At 40.1% G+C, this 18595-nt stretch overlaps 1 protein-coding gene and 1 pseudogene across 7 annotated transcripts in view; one reads left to right on the top strand and one right to left on the bottom strand.

Moving 5' to 3' along the window:
* Nucleotides 1-18595, bottom strand: part of CREB5 (cAMP responsive element binding protein 5) — a 404455-nt gene that overhangs the window by 186618 nt on the left and 199242 nt on the right. The window lies entirely within an intron of this gene.
* Nucleotides 3030-16203, top strand: LOC137768714 (small ribosomal subunit protein uS5 pseudogene; annotated as a pseudogene).

Genomic DNA, 18595 nt, shown 5'->3' with positions numbered 1-18595 from the left:
GAGGGGTTAAGAAAGCAGATGCTGGGCCCAACCCCTTTGGGTTTGAGTCCCAGAAACAGCACTTAGTAGCTGTGTCACCAAGGTCAGGTTACTTAACCTCTCACGCCTCGATTTTCCTGTTCGTAAAATGGGCACCTTGTAGGATGGTTATGAGAATTGAGGGGTTGATACAGATAAAGCTTGGAACAAAGCCTGGGGTATAGTAAGCAGTCAATGAATATTAGCTAGTGCTTGTATCAAAAAGATCACCAGGAAATTTTAATTTTCGATTTGAATTCTTCCACAACAATTCCAAGTACTTTATATTAAAAATCATCCAATTCAGATATGGTAAAGCCAGTGGAGTCTTTGACAAAAAGTGATATTTAAAGGTAGAACTGAGTGTCATTCTTCATACAGAACAAAGGTCACTTATTCTAGCAATCAATGATAAGAATACACAGAAAATAATGAATCTGTACTATCATAAAATGGCTAATACATATTTTAGATATACAAAAATGTACCCGCAAAGAATGAACTAATAAAACGAGTGTACCTAATGAGGAAAGACAATGATCTGTTAGAATATCACTATCGTAAACTTTCCCCAGAGGATGTAAGAAATTAGGTGAAGAAAAGGACCATGTGGTACTTAAGGACAACTTATACACGTTTTCAGTCTGACAGCAGCCAAAAAGATTCTAGCAGTAGTTATTTCACTAAAATGCATACACTTTTATAATTCCACAAGATTGTTTTGATTGCAATAGATTATCCTCTACGATGTTATGTCATTTTAACAAAATGAGCAGCCAATAAGGAAGCTCTGGGTCTGTTTTCCCCACATGAGAAATGATGGCACATTTACCATGGATGGAGGCCACGGAATAAACATGGCTGTATCAAACATTCCTGATGACAAGGGAGAACTCTGCTTGCATGTTTTTTCGTACTAGCACACATAACTTTTTTCCCCTGTGGATCTTCAGCGAGGCAAGGCAGTTGCCTTGGCTGTATGGAATTCAGCAAACAGAAATGCATGACCAGTGACCACACACTTGCATCTGGATGAGGTTTTGGCTGACTGTGCTTTGGGATTTTAACATTAGCCACTAACAAGGATCCCCTTCTTTTTGACTATATAAGTCAACTCTGAGAGCCACAGGGTAGAGTCAATTTTTTTGGTAGCTTCTTCCATGTCTACCAAGCACCGAGAGTGTAGGTGGCAGAGCCTGACTCTCCTGTCATCTGTACCTCTTGCAGTTGGAGGAACCAGAGTCTGGCAAGAAATCGGAATGATGGGGGAGAGGGAGGACTTCAAGAGTGAAGTGAAACATTCTTTTTAGCATCCTAGTAACATGTGTGGGGAAAATGGATACAGATATCAGACAGAATGACACAGAGGTCAAAAGCATGGCCTCAGCCTGGGCTTGAATCCAGCTCCACACCTACCAGCCCTGTAACTTGGATTCATTTGCTTAACCTCCTTAAGCTTCATTTCTTCATTCTGCAAGTTGGGGAGATAGTAGTCTCTTCCTTACAAGGTAGTCACGGGAATGAAACAAGATGGTACTTATAAAATGCTTTATCTTGTAGTGTATTTTTTTTTTTTTTTTAGAATTTCATTTATTTATTTATTTATTTATTTATTTATTTATTTATTTATTTATTTATTTATTTATTTATTTATTTATTTATTTATTTATTTATTTATTTATTTATGGCTGTGTTGGGTCTTCGTTTCTGTGCGAGGGCTTTCTCTAGTTGCGGCGAGCGGGGGCCACTCTTCATCGCGGTGCGCGGGCCTCTCACTATCGCGGCCTCTCCTGTTGCGGAGCACAGGCTCCAGACGCGCAGGCTCAGTAGTTGTGGCTCACGGGCCTAGTTGCTCCGCGGCATGTGGGATCTTCCCAGACCAGGGCTCGAACCCGTGTCCCCTGCATTGGCAGGCAGATTCTCAACCACTGCTCCACCAGGGAAGCCCTCTTGTAGTGTATTTTAAAATCCTCCCAAAGCTCCTGTGAGGTAGATACTATTGTACTCATTTTGCTGATGGTAAACTGAGGCTCAGAGGCATTCTATAACTTGCCCACTGTCACCCAGCAGGTAAGTGGAGGGAGCTGGACACAAGCCCAGGATTTCTCTAAAGCTGGTGCTCATCACTACTGCTTTATGCTCTCATTGGCCCATATGGCAAAATCCCAGCAAGTTAGGACTAGTGGGTTCTCAGCCCCACTGACCAGCCCTTCCTTTTAGAGTGAAGGAATAACATTAAGAACAGTTCAGTGATCAACCTGAACTAACGTAAACTAAACTCAAGGGTAGAAGGCGGGTACAAGAAATCAATTCTAAAGACTCTTTCCCCAGCAGTGTTTCCTCTGTTGGTTCATATCCCCAGCAAGGAAGAGCACAGAGTAAATTGAGAAAAATGTTCAACCCAGATACTAAAATAACAATGATTGACTGGGGTAAGGCAGAAGTAGAAGGGTAAAGAAGGAGCCAGGTGGACCCTCTTTTTTTTTCAAAGCCTGTTAGTTTAGTTTCTAAAAATGTTGGTTGAATGTGATATAAAATCCAACCTTTTTGAAAAGCTAACAAATTCGAGATTTCCAGACCCGTTGTTATTTATTAATTGTTCATTAAACACCTGTTATCCATAAACAACAGGCCTCAGGCAAACCAAAGAACAATTAGCTTTTTCTAGTGTCAACAGAAAACAAGTCCACAAACTCCCAGTTGGTCTCCCCAGCTTCTGACATTGGCCTCAAATATACATACTCAAAAATTCAGAAGAGAAATTTAAAATAAATGTTACTAAATGCTTGCTCCTTCTTTGGCTTCCGAATTCACACAAATGAGACCTGTAGAGTATAAAGGTTTTACTTATTTAACTGGCTTCAATATTCAATTTGCATTTATACATTGGTCTGTGTGTTTGAGAATGCTTCATCTATTTGTATGAATTTGATACTATCCGGTTTAGATTGAACACCTGTAGAGGGCAGCATGCCATATTTATTTAACGGACGGATACAGAATCTCTCCTAATGGTGGTGGTGGTTATCATCGTCATCACCGTCACCATCATCATCACCATCACCGCTCTCATCATCGTCACCATCATCATCACCATTATCATTATCATCACTGTTCTTATCATATTCCTGGGTTCTGATCTTAAAGAAAATTTCCATTACAAAGTTGCAAGGTAGGAGACGGGTATATAATCTTTCTCTTCTTTATGAAGATTAATTGTGCTGATTATTTCCTGACATTATTTTACTTAAAATGCAAAAGGCCCTCCCACTTGCACACCACAAAAACTCCTCTATTATGTAAGATGTTGGCATACAATTCTGCCACTCTGCTATTTAAATAATTCAAAACATTTAACACAACACGCAAAGGCCTATCACTAACAGAGAGTTGTGGGCAGAGGAATCAAACAGAAAGTTCCTCACCAAGGTATGTTTTCCCTCACATCAGCCTGTGGTCTGACAAACACTCCCTGTTGAATCTGTTTCTTTAAGATTCTAAAAATAAATTGATCTGTAAGTGACTTTGCTGTAATACATACAGTGAGTCAGATCAAGGAGTAAGAGCCATTTATAGAATGTGAACTAAACACTGGCCTGAGACAACCATTTAACCCTCGCCAAACAGAGAAGTGGCATTTCGGACTGTACAGAGCTTGATCTGCAAGGCTATTCTGAAACAGAAAGATTCTTTTATTATAACTTTAGCTAAAAATATTAGAATATGACCAGAGGCTACCACAAGGTCAAAACATCTGTTAACAGGACGAAATGTTACCAGTATAAGAGTGTGCAAGTGTCCATCTATGAAATCTTGGACACACTCAGCCCCAAACATATTATTAGCCATCCATATTCATACATATGTAAGTAGAGACTGTATTTGGTGCAGAACAACAAGTTGCCATTCTATACATTCTCATATAAAGAAGCAGATGGGAGTATTTTGGCTTGCATTGTACAGTGGTTTAGAGTGGATTTGTGTGACCATAAATAAGTCATTTAACATCTCTGAGCCTCAATTTCTTCATCTATAAAATGGAAATAAGTACAGTCCCTACCTCAAGACGTTGATGTGAAGATTAACTAAGAAAATGTATATAAAACACTCAGTACACATAATACAAGTTTAAGAAATGCCAGCTGTAATTCTGCTCTCTTCAGCCCCAGCTGTTATAGGATGGTGCAGTCTCCCTCCTCTTTGGGTGCCCCTTCATTGCTAGAGTACATCTTCATAGTCTTGTAATAGCTGCCTTAGGGGAAAGTGTGATGACTACAAGTTGGTAAGGGTTTTCTTTCCCTTCCTGCATGGCTGATGTAATGAAGATCTTTAAGAGGATATATGATCGGAGGGAGGAAGGGTGTTGTGTGCATGTGTGTGTGTGTGAGAGAGAGAGAGAGAGAAAATGAATGTGTGTATGTGTATAAGAATTCACCTGGCGACAAGAGAAACTTGCCACTCTCCTCACCTGAGTTCCACCCACAGGAAACATTCGACATTGCCTGCACACAGATCTCCAGCCTCGCACACTGCAAAGAGCTGCACTGCAAGGAACGTGACTTCATATCACAGTGTTCATCGCTGACCTCCACCCTGGTAATGAGATCCTTTTTGGCCCTTGTGCAGTTAGCACCCACCTGAGACTTCCTAACCATCTCCTCGATAGCAAATTGGCAGCAAGTATTAGGAAATTCCATGCTGGTATTTGGATGAGTCTTCTCCATTGATACCGTTTATTTAGATTACAGGCGCTTCCTCAATTATAACAATACATCAACCATTTCAGGTTTTTCTTTCACCTCCGGATACATGTTGCCCTTCATAAATGAGGCTGAAGTCAGAACACGTGCTGATATGACGACACCATCCTGTCTTTCAGGTGTGGTTTCAGGGTCACACTGAACACTTGCGTCTGGAAGGCTGACTTCACAGCACAGCACGGCCACATTCTGCTACTCAGGGGGGTGAGATCATGGTGCTGGCATGAATTTATCGCTCTTTTAAACGAATGGGGTTGAATTCAATCTACTGACCTTGATTGGGAGGCTAGTGATACAAGCTGTGTAAAATAAAACAAGACAAAATAAACAAGGGAAAACCACAGCGCATGCAGCCACTTGGTTCAGAAGTGACACTACTGAATTTGGTCTGTGAAGGTCTTGTCACATGAAAGCCTAGAAATAGCTATGACCTAAACATGGGGGTAGGAGACGACCCATTTAGAAATGAATGGACACATTCCATTGTGCTTGTATAGTGTTTAAAATCTATTTTGGGGCAAGGGGATATTGTAAATACTTTCCTTTGTTCATAACTATCATAACCCAAACTTTCTGGCTCTCGGCATTTTTCAGTAACCCTGCGTGCCAATAGTTTTTTACACACTGCCTGACAAGGCAAACATTATTCTACCAGAGACGCAGGATTCCCTGTGACCCCTCTGAATCTCCAGGGCCAGCCAAGACTAGATTGGACTTTCTGACTAATCCTAGTCTGGACATCTCTAGGGGCTGCCCTAGTCTCCTACACAATTCCAAGGCCACTCAGTTCTGAGGGCCCTCAGGAGATGTTGCCATATTAGGCATGTGGAAATGTCCACACCATTCTGAAATTCTTTTGGAAACAGAGATTTAATATAACTTTTTCGATTAGCCTTCAATTCCAAATTTGGGACTAGATTTAGGTGAAATTAATTCAGGGACTCCTCATTGGTTTTGTAAAATGTTAATGCCAGCAAGCATTCCTTCATCTTCAATAGTAGGTGGATCATAGATTTTCATTTAATTCTTTTTCATTTGATTATCTCTTTGGTTAATGGCATTTCTATAGCAGAGGACACAGCAATCTTTACAGACATCTCTTGATTCTAAAGTGGCTGGCTGGATAAGCATATTATTTTATTTGTTTGTTTGTTTGTTTGTTTGTTTGTTTATTTATTTATTTATTTATTTATGGCTGTGTTGGGTCTTCGTTTCTGTGCGAGGGCTTTCTCTAGTTGCGGCGAGCGGGGGCCACTCTTCATCGCGGTGCGCGGGCCCCTCACTGTTGCGGCCTCTCTTGTTGCGGAGCACAGGCTCCAGACGTGCAGGCTCAGTAGTTGAGGCTCACGGGCCTAGTTGCTCCGTGGCATGTGGGATCTTCCCAGACCAGGGCTCGAACCCGTGTCCCCTGCATTGGCAGGCAGATTCTCAACCACTGCGCCATCAGGGAAGCCCCTAAGCATATTATTAAATGTAAGTTAATCTGTGGCCTCTTTCCTCTTCACCATGATGGCTCTGGGTGACAATAAGGGGGAGCCTGGGGCCAGGTATGGAAAAGTGAATGGTATAGGTATTTCCTGGATATATGGTTCCTAGTATCTCCATAAGGCCAAATATAAATTGTAGTTAGAAACTGTTACCCTATGAACACCTTCATCACTTAAAGAAGATTCCTTCTGGAGACAATAATGATCTTTATTAGGTACCAGGCCTGTGTGAAGATCTGGTGGTACCAAGACATGACCTTGGTGGGTGTGATTTCATAGGAAAAGTAGGCTCTAGAATATTCCCTTTAATAGTAGAATTCTTTAGTAGCACTGTTCACTAAGACACTTGGTATAAATGGAACCACCTCTTCCAAGTGGATTTAGTTATTGAAGAAATTAAAGGAATTCCCTATAAGGTAGCTTTTCTCATCAGATGGCTCCAAAACAAAGACCTCAACAATATTAGCATAAAGGGTTCAGGAACAGTGATTTTTGGCATTTCCAAAGAGTAGGTTCCTTCTATTTCTGCTACCTCAATAACAGAGAATAAATCAGAGACTTGGCATTGACTGCTCCACTGATCTATTAATTTTAAGTCTTTCACTGATTCGGTTCCAACTATATGTTTGATGGAGACAACTTTTATTTATTGTTTAAATCATACAGTAATCTAAGCAAACTCATCAGTTCAAGGATATTAAATCAAAATCTATTTACTATTGAGTAGGATTTAATTTAAGATGGAAGCTTCCTGGAGACCCAAATCTGGGGTTTAGTGAGACCATCCTATTCTAGAAATGATGTCAGAAGACTGTTTGGGTGCTTACCTAGTAAGGCACCAGGGTCCTGTTATTAATAGATCTGTGCAAAATAATTTACCATGTTAATACCTTTTCTTCCTCCTTTCCAATTATTCCTTATTGATGAATCTCTTATTTAAGCATTATCAAAAGGTCACTAGCCAATACTATATCTAATTCAAAAATGTATTACTAGGCTTATATCATATCAATCTTAAGAACTGACCAGTTCTGTGAGGATGATCTGAATAGCCATATTCATATTTTTTCCTATATTTAGAATCAGGGTCAGACCTTCTCAATTTTCAGGGCCATTTTTACTTTAAAATTAAAAAAATTTTACTTTATTGTTGTAAGAACACTTAACATAAGATATAACCTCTTAACAAATTTTTAAGTATATTATTACATTTTATTACACATTATTACATATTATTATTATTACACTTTATTATACATTGTTGTTGACTATTAGTACAATGTTGTACAGCAGATCTCTAGAGCTTACTCATCTTGCTTGACTGACACTTTATGCTGGTTGATTAGGAACTCCCTACTTCCCCTTTCTCTGAGCCCCTGGCAACCACCATTCCACTCTCTGATTCTATGAATTCAACTATCTTTGATACCTCATATAAACAGAATCATGCTGTATTTGTCTTTCTGTGACTGGCTCATTTCACTTAACATAATAATTTCTTGGCCAACATGTATGTGAAAAAATGCTCAATGTCACTAATCATCAGGGAAATGCGAATCAGAACCACAATGAGATTAACACCTCACACCTGACATGGCAGCTATTATCAAAAAAACCAAAGACAAGTGCTGGCAGGGCTGTGGAAAAGTTGGAAACCCTGCACATTGTTGGTGAGAATATAGAATGGTGCAGCTTGATAGAAAACAGTACAGAAGTTCCACTTACCTCAACATAATAAAGGCCATATATGACAAACCCACAGCCAACGTCATTCTCAGTGGTGAAAAACTGAAACCATTTCCTCTAAGATCAGGAACAAGACAAGGTTGTCCACTCTCACCACTATTACTCAACATAGTTTTGGAAGTTTTAGCCACAGCAATCAGAGAAGAAAAAGAAATAAAAGGAATCCAAATCGGAAAAGAAGAAGTAAAGCTGTCACTGTTTGCAGATGACATGATACTATTCATAGAGAATCCTAAAGATGCTACCAGAAAACTACTAGAGCTAATCAATGAATTGGTAAAGTAGCAGGATACAAAATTAATGCACAGAAATCTCTTGCACTCCTATACACTAATGATGAAAATCTGTAAGAGAAATTAAGGAAACAGTCCCATTTACCACTGTAACAAAAAGTTAATAAATAAAATACCTAGGAATAAACCTACCTAAGGAGACAAAAGACCTGTATGCAGAAAAATATAAGACACTGATAAAGAAATTAAAGATGATACAAACAGATGGAGAGATATAACATGTTCTTGGATTGGAAGAATCAACATTGTGAAAATGAGTATACTACCCAAAGCAATCTACAGATTCAATGCAATCCCTATCAAACTACCAATGGCATTTTTCACAGAACTAGAACAAAAAAATTCACAATTTGTATGGAAACACAAAAGACCCCAAATAGCCAAAGCAATCTCGAGAAACAAAAACGGAGCTGGAGGAATCAGGCTCCCGGACTTCAGACTATACTACAAAGCTACAGTAATCAAGACAGTATGGTACTGGCCCAAAAACAGAAATATAGGTCAATGGAACAGGATAGAAAGCCCAGAGATAAACCCACGCACATATGGTCACCTTATTTTTGATAAAGGAGGCAAGAATATATACAATGGAGAAAAGACAGCCTCTTCAATAAGTGGTGCTGGGAAAACTGGACAGCTACCTGTAAAAGAATGAAATTTGAACACTCCCTAACACCATACACAAAAATAGACTCAAAATGGATTAAAGACCTAAACGTAAGGCCAGACACTATAAAACTCTTAGAGGAAAAGACAGGCAGAACACTCTATGACATAAATCACAGCAAGATCCTTTTGGACCCACCTCCTAGAGAAATGGAATTAAAAACAAAAATAAACCAATGGGACCTAATGAAACTTAAAAGCTTTTGCACAGCAAAGGAAACCATAAACAAGATGAAAAGACAGCCCTCAGAATGGGAGAAAATATTTGCAAACAAAGCAACTGACAAAGGATTAATCTTCAAAATTTACAAGCAGCTCATGCAGCTCAATATCAAAAAAACAAACAACCCAATCCAAAAATGGGCAGAAGACCTAAATAGACATTTCTCCAAAGAAGATATACAGATTGCCAACAAACACATGAAAGGATGCTCAACATCACTAATCATTAGGGAAATGCAAATCAAAACTACAATGAGGTATCACCTCACACCAGTCAGAATGGCCATCATTAAAAAATCTACAAACAATAAATGCTGGAGAGGGTGTGGAGAAAAGGGAACCCTCTTGCACTGTTGGTGGGAATGTAAATTGATACAGCCACTATGGAGAACAGTATGGAGGTTCCTTAAAAAAGTAAAAACGGAACTACCATACGACCCAGCAATCCCACTACTGGGCACATACCCTGAGAAAACCATAATTCAAAAAGAGTCATGTACCACAATGTTCCTTGCAGCTCTATTTACAATAGCCAGGACATGGATGCAACCTAAATGTCCATTGACAGATGAATGGATAAAGAAGATGTGGCACATATATACAATGGAATATTACTCAGGCATAAAAAGAAATGAAATTGAGTTATTTGTAGTGAGGTGGATGGACCTAGAGTCTGTTATACAGAGTGAAGTAAGTCAGAAAGAGAAAAACAAATATCGTATGCTAACACATATATATGGAATCTAAAAAAAAAGGAATTGGTTCTGAAGAACCTAGGGGCAGGACAGGAATAAAGACGTCGACGTAGAGAATGGACTTGGGGACACGGGGAGGGGGAAGGGTAAGCTGGGACAAAGTGAGAGAATGGCATGGACATATATACACTACCAAATGTAAAATAGATAGCTAGTGGGAAGCAGCCGCATAGCACAGGGAGATGAGCTCGGTGCTTTGTGACCTCCTAGAGGGGTGGGATAGGGAGGATGGGAGGGAGATGCAAGAGGGAGGAGATATGGGGATTATGCATAAGTATAGCTGATTCACTTTGTTATAAAGCAGAAACTAACACATCATTGTAAAGTAATTATACTCCAATAAAGATGTTAAAAAGAAAACAGTACAGAAGTTCAAAAAAAAAAAAGAACTACCATATGATCCAGTAATCCCACTGCTGAGTATTTACTCAAAAGAATGGAAATCAAAATCTCAAAGAGATTTTAGCACTCCCATGTTCACTGCAGCATTGTTAGCAATAGCCATGATGTGGAAACAACCTAAATGTCCATCGACAGATAAATGGATAAAGAAAATATGGTGTATTCAGGCTTAAAGAAGGGAATTCTATAATATGCAATTTTTTTCAGAAAAAGCTAACAATTTTTGAGCATTTACTATGCTAAATGCTCACTTGCATTATTTCATTTAATCCTCATAAACATCTATATAGTTAATTATAATTATGTACCCATTTTTCAGGTGAGGAAATGAGGCCAAGAGCAACTCAATAATCTGCCTAAGGTCTCAGGACAGTAAGTGGTGGAACCAGCACTCAAGCCCAACTCTTCTGATTATAGATAAGTTCTGCTTTTCTCTGAAGCCCGCACACTCTTCACTACCTCACGATATTGTTTCCATTTGTCAAGATTTAATTTCCTCAAAAGCAAATCTTTTCAAATCTTAAAAGTTTGACTTATTCTGAATTTTCTAGAAGAGTCTATGAGAAGATTGCAAAAGTTGTTTCTCTTACCTATATAGATTAAATATATCCCTGGTTCAAATCATACGGGATGAATTACTGTACCATCTTAAAAGTTATTGTTTTGAAAATCTTCACTAAATCAAGTCCATTTTATTATAATAATGCCTAAATTATGCAGAAGCTTACAAACCGTTTTCAAATCTCATTTTTTACAAAGTCTTGCACTGACGTACAAGGATATGCTTTGAGGAGAAAACTACTGGCTAGAAACTGAAAAGGACAATAGTAACACACTACATTTGTTTGGTATGCTACAGTTTCACAGTAATTCTTGTAATCTTCTTTTTTTAACATGAGACAGGCAGAAAGAGTCACTGTTTGATACAGCTGAGGCTCAGAGAGGTACAACCACTAGCCCAAGGTCACACCTTTAGCCCATGACCACAATCCAGGTTTTCTAGTGCTGTGTCCAGTGCTGTTTCCCTATGAGCCTCTGTTCCCCACAAAACATGGAAACACCTTCTCGTTCCCAAGGTTTTCTACATTGTCATCCTGGAGAAACAGGGACAGGTTTAGATGTGTGGTTTCCTTACTGAAAAGGATGGTGTCTATCTCAATGTCCAATGACAGGGAAAAATAAGCAGGCACCAAACAATTTTCTCCTTAATAGCTCTCTCAAAATCTACCCGAGTTAGAGTAGGCCAAAGAGAGAGAAGGCGTTTGTCCAGCAGAAACATTTGCCGTTGGGGAGCATTCCCTGGGATATCCAGGAATCCTCTGGGCTAGATGAGTGTAGATTTGGATAACCATTCTCTTCTAGAACCAGGCTATGGGCCACCTAGTGCAACCTTGGAGCCATGCTGGCTGAGATCAAATCCCACCTCTCCCACTTACTAGCTGTGGTCCTTCGAGCAAGTTATATAACCCCTCTGTGCCTGTTTCCTTTGGCAGCAAAATGAGGACAAAAACCATCTACCTTGCAGGACAATTTAGGGGCTTCCATGAGTTAAATGTAAAGTACTTAGGACAGGACTTGGCAATGTGCCTGATGAGAGCCATTATTTTTATTATCTTAATGAATGAGCCTCTCGATTTCTTTATACAGCAAGTGGGAATAATGACAAACCTGTAACAAGAATCAAATTAGATTAAGTCTGTGAAAGTTCCTTATAAATCATAAAATGCTCTGTGCATCTAGAGAATAACTGCTGCTGTGCTGAAGAGAAAGTTGTAATGTCTGAATTATACCTGCCTTCCTATTGTAAGGAATTTACCCTTTCTCCTCAAACTGAGAAAGAAAGTGATTTATATTATGATCCCTAGCCTAACCCCATTAGTAGCTTGTTAGGCAGGAATCGAATGGTTGAAGTTAGTGTCTAGCAAGGGGGGGTGTTTACCCGAGGCCTGGTGAGTCTCCACGTCTCAGGGGAGGCTCACGGAGATTGTGCTCACTGGGATGGGAGGCCTGGCCCAGCTGCGTGTGGCTGTTATCTGTGTACAGATCTAGAATCCGAGAGTCCTACCGGTCCTGCAGGATTACCTGGGCAAAGCCACAGGCCGCCTGGAGCCCTGAAAAGTGGGACAACCGCTAACTGTGGGTGGCTACTCAGGGGAGCCTAGAGTCCTTTCACCAGTCCTGAAATCAGAGTTGCATCTGACAGAGAAGCAGATGTGTTGATGCAGGGTAAAAAACAGAATGAAATGAATTTTTTCAGAGTTTGAGATGACATGTGATTTCTGACAAGATCGGTAGGAGTGCAGTTGATACAAATGAAGGAAACATAAAAAAAAATCTCCTCCTTTTCCTACAGCATCATGCTCTCACCCAGCGGCATACACATGGACTCCAAGCTCTAATGTCTTTAGGAAGACATGGATGCCAAGTGGGGACCGCTGTTCCCCACGCCCTTTCCTGGTTCACTGTGGATACTCCATCCTGAATGCCTGCTGGCTTCTCCCAGTGGAGTTCTACCCAGTTTTCCAAGTACAGTTTCAATGCCATCTCCTTTACTAGGCTACCTCTCAATCTCCACCTAGAACTAATTTCTTCCTACCATGTCCTCATAAAACTTTCATTTGGACCCCCTTCATGCAGAGCTATCAAAGTTTGCCTAGTTTCATAATGAGTTGTGCAAACTGTCTCTGCCTTTTGCTTATAAGGGACTGCCTCTTGTCATCTCTGTGTCAGGGTGACACCTACACCGCATGCTGCTCAAAAGAGCCACTCAATAAATATTCATCAAGTGAATAAATAAATATTTGTTGGCAATAATTAACTTGAACTGAGAACTTCACGGCCTCCAAGAAAGGCTCCGAATTTGTGAAATGAAGCACTGCTCTTTTTTCCCCCTCTTATGCTTAAGGTTGTTTCATAACATCTCCTGCCAGGAACTGCTCCCATTATTAAATTAAGTGCCAGGGGAGCAGAGCACCTTCTGTGACTAAGTACTGAGTGAAACTGTGATTCAGGGAAGCCCCCATTTGCTCCTAGTTTCAGAGGTGAGAACTGTCGACTTTATTTTTGTGCTCCTTCTGTCACAAGCCAGCGTGATTCCCATGGCGGATTTTGGAATTGTGTTTTCTGCTTTCTTCCTTCTACTCACCCCCTCGACCTGAGCCACTCTGAATACACGTACCCAGAGAGGAATTTCAGGCGCACTAATGAGAAAGCAGAGTCCACATTTGCTATTTGGAACCTGGGACTGTGCTAAAACTAGATTTTGCACTTCTAACCTGTACTCACTCATTAGTTGTATGCATGAGAGTTCTCTGCACAGAGAACTGAGGGACAGCTGGACAAGGAGTTTCGAAGTAGGATCGTTTACTGTATTTTTCCTCTACAATTTGAGATTAACTTCGTCATGTAAACAATTAACGAGAGTTCTTCAGATGTTCTTCTGAATTGCTTTTCCCTCTCAGGGATATTGTTAAGCATCCCCTACACTGGCTCCCCTGTGGAGGCTTTCCATGGGTAAAATTCCAAATACAGTTCTCAAGTACATGGAATCATTCTCATGGATGATGCCAATAAAGACTTCCAAGAATTCCAGCATCCTTTCCTCAACTCTCTGAACTTCAGGCTGAGGCTTCAAGAATGGTACCCCCAGGAGATCCCCTAAAGGTCACTGCCCACAATGCCCACTCTCAAGCTTTAGACTTTATAGCGACTTAGATAGCATAAACCTTTGCTTAAAGAATAAAAATATAAATGAACTACTGAACTGATGGATGAATAAATGAAATAACACATTCTTAGAAATAACGCTTAGCTCTTCATGGTCACTGGATCCTAAATATCCTGATGGGGACTTATATATTTTTCATCCTAAATGAAAATCATAAAATGTCTTAGCTGAAAGAGACCTTAGTGATAGACGATATACGATTTTTAAAAGCCATGGCCTCACAAATGAACTTATCTACGAAACAGAAACAGACTCATAGACATAGAGAACAAACTTGTGGTTGCCAAAGGGGAGGGGGGGTTAGAGGAGGGATGGACTGGGAGTTTGGGGTTAGCAGATGCAAACTATTATATATAGAATGGATAAACAACAATGTCCTACTGTATAACACAGGGAACTACATTCAATATCCTGTGATAAACCATAATGGAAAAGAATATGAAAAATAATAGATATATATATCTGAATCACTTTGCTGTACAGTAGAAATTAACATGACATTGTAAATCAACTATACTTCAATAAAATAAATTTTTTTTAAAAAGTCATGGCTTGATTTGTTCAAATGAAATTAAGAAAAAACTGCTTCTCTGGTTGAAGTGTAGGTAGGGGCCTGGAACCTGCCAGCTCTAAGAAATTACATAGCTTGCCCAACATCATACAGATCTCAAAGGTAGAGCCACGACTCCTGAGGTCCTGGCTTGGTTTTTCCTGCTGCATGCTACAGCCTTTTACAGGTGAAGGGTTGTTTCTGGGTACTTACTGGGTAAAAGGACATCTCTCTGACACTAAAATAAATGAGCCACAGACTGTAGGAAGTTTTGAACTGGACTTCCAGGTAGTCACATAGTTGAAGGTAGGTCCTCCTTACAGAAGTATTCCAGCTAATAAGTGAAGAAGGAATGACAGAAATATACTTCACCATTTTGCAATCCCCAAAGAACTAATGGATCTAGGCGAGGATTGTCAATGACTGCCAGCATCCCAAAGAGAGACGAGCAGATTTTGGTGCCCCCTGACAGAAGTATCCCACATTGCCTATCAAGTACTCTTGCCAAAAAATTGAACTTGATGCTAAATGAAGTCTAGAAAGCCCGAATTACCAATTTATGAGAAATACAAGAAACAAAGGAACTTGTTAAACTGACACCATGAAAATGGAATCAACAATATTCACTTTGTACAAAACTCTACAAACTCTTCAACAAATAAATTTCAAGGCAAAACAAAAAAAAGGGGGGGGGAACAGATCTGTGATTTAAAAGCGTCTAAGAAGACATGTCAACCAATTTTAATGTACAGACCTTATTTCAGGCCCGATTAAAATAAAGGGCACTTATCTGGGAAAGCACCAGATGGCAGAGGTATACCCGTACTCCTGGGGTACTCCTGGCTGCAGCAGTAGCCCAGCCCACATCACAGAGTTCAAGGAAGCAAGGCCGAGCTGGGCCACCTGATCAAGGACAGGGAGACCAAATCCCTGGAGGAGATTTCTCTCTTCTCCTTTCCCATCAAGGAATCTGAAATCACTGACTTTCTCCTGGGGATGTGCCTCAAGGATGAGGTTTTGAAGATTATGTCCATGCAAAAGCAGACCTACGCTAGCCAGTGGACCAGGTTCTGTTGCCATCTGGGACTACAATGGCCATGTCGGTCTGAGTATTAAGTGCTCCAAGGAGGTTGCCAGGGCCATCCTAGGGGCCATCATCCTGGTCAAGCTCTCCATTGTCCCCCTGCAGCAATGCTACTGGGAGAAGAAGACAGGCAGGTCCCACACTGTCCCTGCGAGGCACCAGCCTCCATGCTGAGTGCCTCTTCCCACCCCCAGAGGCACTGGCATCATCTTGGCCTCTGCACTCAAGAAGTTGCTGCTGATGGCCAGTATGGATGACTGTCACACCTCGGCCAGGGGCTGCACTGCCAACCTGGGCAACTATGATGCCATCTCCAAGACTTACAGCTCTCTCACCCTGACCTCTAAAAAGAGACCGTGTTCACCAAGTCTCCCTATCAGGAATCCAGGGACATCTCCTATAGACTCACACCAGAGTCTCCCTGTAGAGAGCCCAGGCTCCATCTATGGCCACCACTGTAGCATTTTTATATAAGAAATATAAAGTGAATTAATTAATTAAAAAAATAAAGGGCAAAAATCCTATGAAACAAACAAGGAAATTTGAAGGATATTTTAAAATATTAAGAAACTATGGGTAACTTCTTAGGTGAAAATATGGTATCATGGTTACTTTTCTTTAAAGAATACTTATCTTTCATACTTACATGCTGAAATACTTATGGATAAAATGCTATGATATCTGGGATATGCTTCAAATAACCTTGGGAGAGGCTGGAATTCCAGTGGGTAGAGACACCGATGAAACATGACCAGTTGTGAGCTGATAATTGTTTAAGTTGGGTGGTAGGTTCATGCTGGGTCATTAGCCTGATCTTTGTACTTACATAATATTTGAAATTTCTATAATTAAAATATTTAAGAAGTTTTGTTCACAATTATAACATAAGATACTTTTGCTTAATTGTTTTAAAAAAATGCTAAAATCCAGGAAGGGATTTCACATGAAAGTAAGAAGCTTTTGGAAATGCAGGTGTCCCTCATTATGACTGGAGCATGAGGAATCTCTCGGAAGTGATAACAAGAGTATCCAACCCTTTTCGATTGAAGCAAGATTACACCAGGACAGGAAACCTGCTGGTGGTGAGGGTGGTATCTCATGAAAAAGCATGGTCTCACTGACTTGGTCTTGGTCTCACCAAGTATATTATGAGTGACAGCAGCAGCCTAGCCTCTGTATGTTGTAACTAATCATAACAGGACATTATGAAATTATATATTTTGCAATGTAATTAAAAGATCTTTCCATAACTGCAAGATTAAATCCCAAATGGCTAGCACAAATGACTGCCATCTGAACAAGCTTTGAAATGCCAGGGTACTCACCCTCAAGACAGCATTCCTGAAGCAGATCAGAATGCTCCAGGCTGGCAAGAAGCCTCCCTGGATTCTAAGTTGCCCCCAAAGGATGCAGTGGCTTGCACATTGGAAAGTTTATCTATGACTCTAAGCCACTCCAAGACCATTTGTAAATTACTGCTGGGGTAATTTACAAATATTGAGATTTGCTGACCTGAAGAAATAAAGATCTCCACAAATGCCTAATGCACTCAGGCAGTCACTCACTGGCAAGATCTTGTCTGAATGTCATGAAGTCAAATATGTCATCAAATATGACAGTTTCCAAAAGGGACCCAAGGTAGGTAATGATCAGTAATCAAGGGGTCGAATCAAAGTACATGGAGGGATCCCAAAGCTTACCTCTAACTTTGTCCTTCAAAAACCCAAATCCAATGGAGCAATCACCCTTCATTCCGTTCACATAAAGTTGAAATGATCTTTTATTCTAGGAGTAAATTGTAACTTGATGATTTGACACCTATGAGTCATAAGCAGCCCTTTGTAAAAAGCCCCGTGACAATCTGTTAGCTCACATTTAAGCCTCAGCTGTGTCTCCCACTCTGTTCCCGGTAGTCCCCATCTTCTTTGAATCTAGGGTGGGGTTCTGGGCCCTGGCTCAATGAGTGGACTCAGTTTCAGACCAAATATATTGCAGTGAACCTTAAAAATTCACACATTTGCAATGAGACTTTCTTCAAGGGGAAAATATATTTTTAGTTATTTGGCCAAAACAAGCAAAATGCTCAAAATGTTGAAATGGTGAGGCCCCCACTATTTCATTACTGCTTTGCTGAGGCAAAGAAGTGAAGATATTTTTCTTTGTGGTTCCAGCAAGCAGGCATACATTTATCAATCAGGACACTCTACAATGGATGTCTAATCAGATACACTAGTCCTCTGGGTAATTCCAAATTCCTGCATAGAAACTTTGGCTTCTTTTCCTTAATGACTGTATTTGGAGAATGAACTAAAATGGTCAAAGTTTTCAATACATCATGGAGAAGGGTTAAGCACAAAAGTCCTGTTAAACAATAATGGGATTTGTGTGTGAAACATGACACTCTTTGAACACTTTTGAGAAAGTTACTCTCCTCTTTCCCTTCCAACTAATAACAATTCAACGTTATTTAACATAATCCTACTGACAGGTAATTTCTGACACGAAATTTATTACTGACTTGCCCTTTGAGGGCATGTTTCACTATTAATGTTTCCTTTTAAAAGCTATAGCATACATTAGGTTCTCCTACAGCGTTTCCCCATGTTTTCCTTGGAAACCCCTACTTTTTGTGGTATTTTACATTACCCGAACCTGTTTTAACTCTGTATCCTTACACACACACACACACACACACACACACACACACACAAAACCTCCTTTCCAGAAATACGTCCAGAAATATACTTAACATTGAAACATTTTATTCTACAATTATTAGGTTTACCTAGAACTGAATAAACAACATTAGTAGAGCATAAATTTAAATAAGTTTCTCCTGTACCTAACTGGGTATGTGATTGACTGAGCTAGAGGGCTTGAATTCA

The sequence above is a fragment of the Eschrichtius robustus genome, chromosome 8, assembly GCF_028021215.1.
Source record: "Eschrichtius robustus isolate mEscRob2 chromosome 8, mEscRob2.pri, whole genome shotgun sequence".
Classification (NCBI taxonomy): Eukaryota; Metazoa; Chordata; class Mammalia; order Artiodactyla; family Eschrichtiidae; genus Eschrichtius; species Eschrichtius robustus.
Note: the sequence above shows the minus strand (reverse complement) of the source record. Positions and strands in the feature narration are given on the sequence as shown.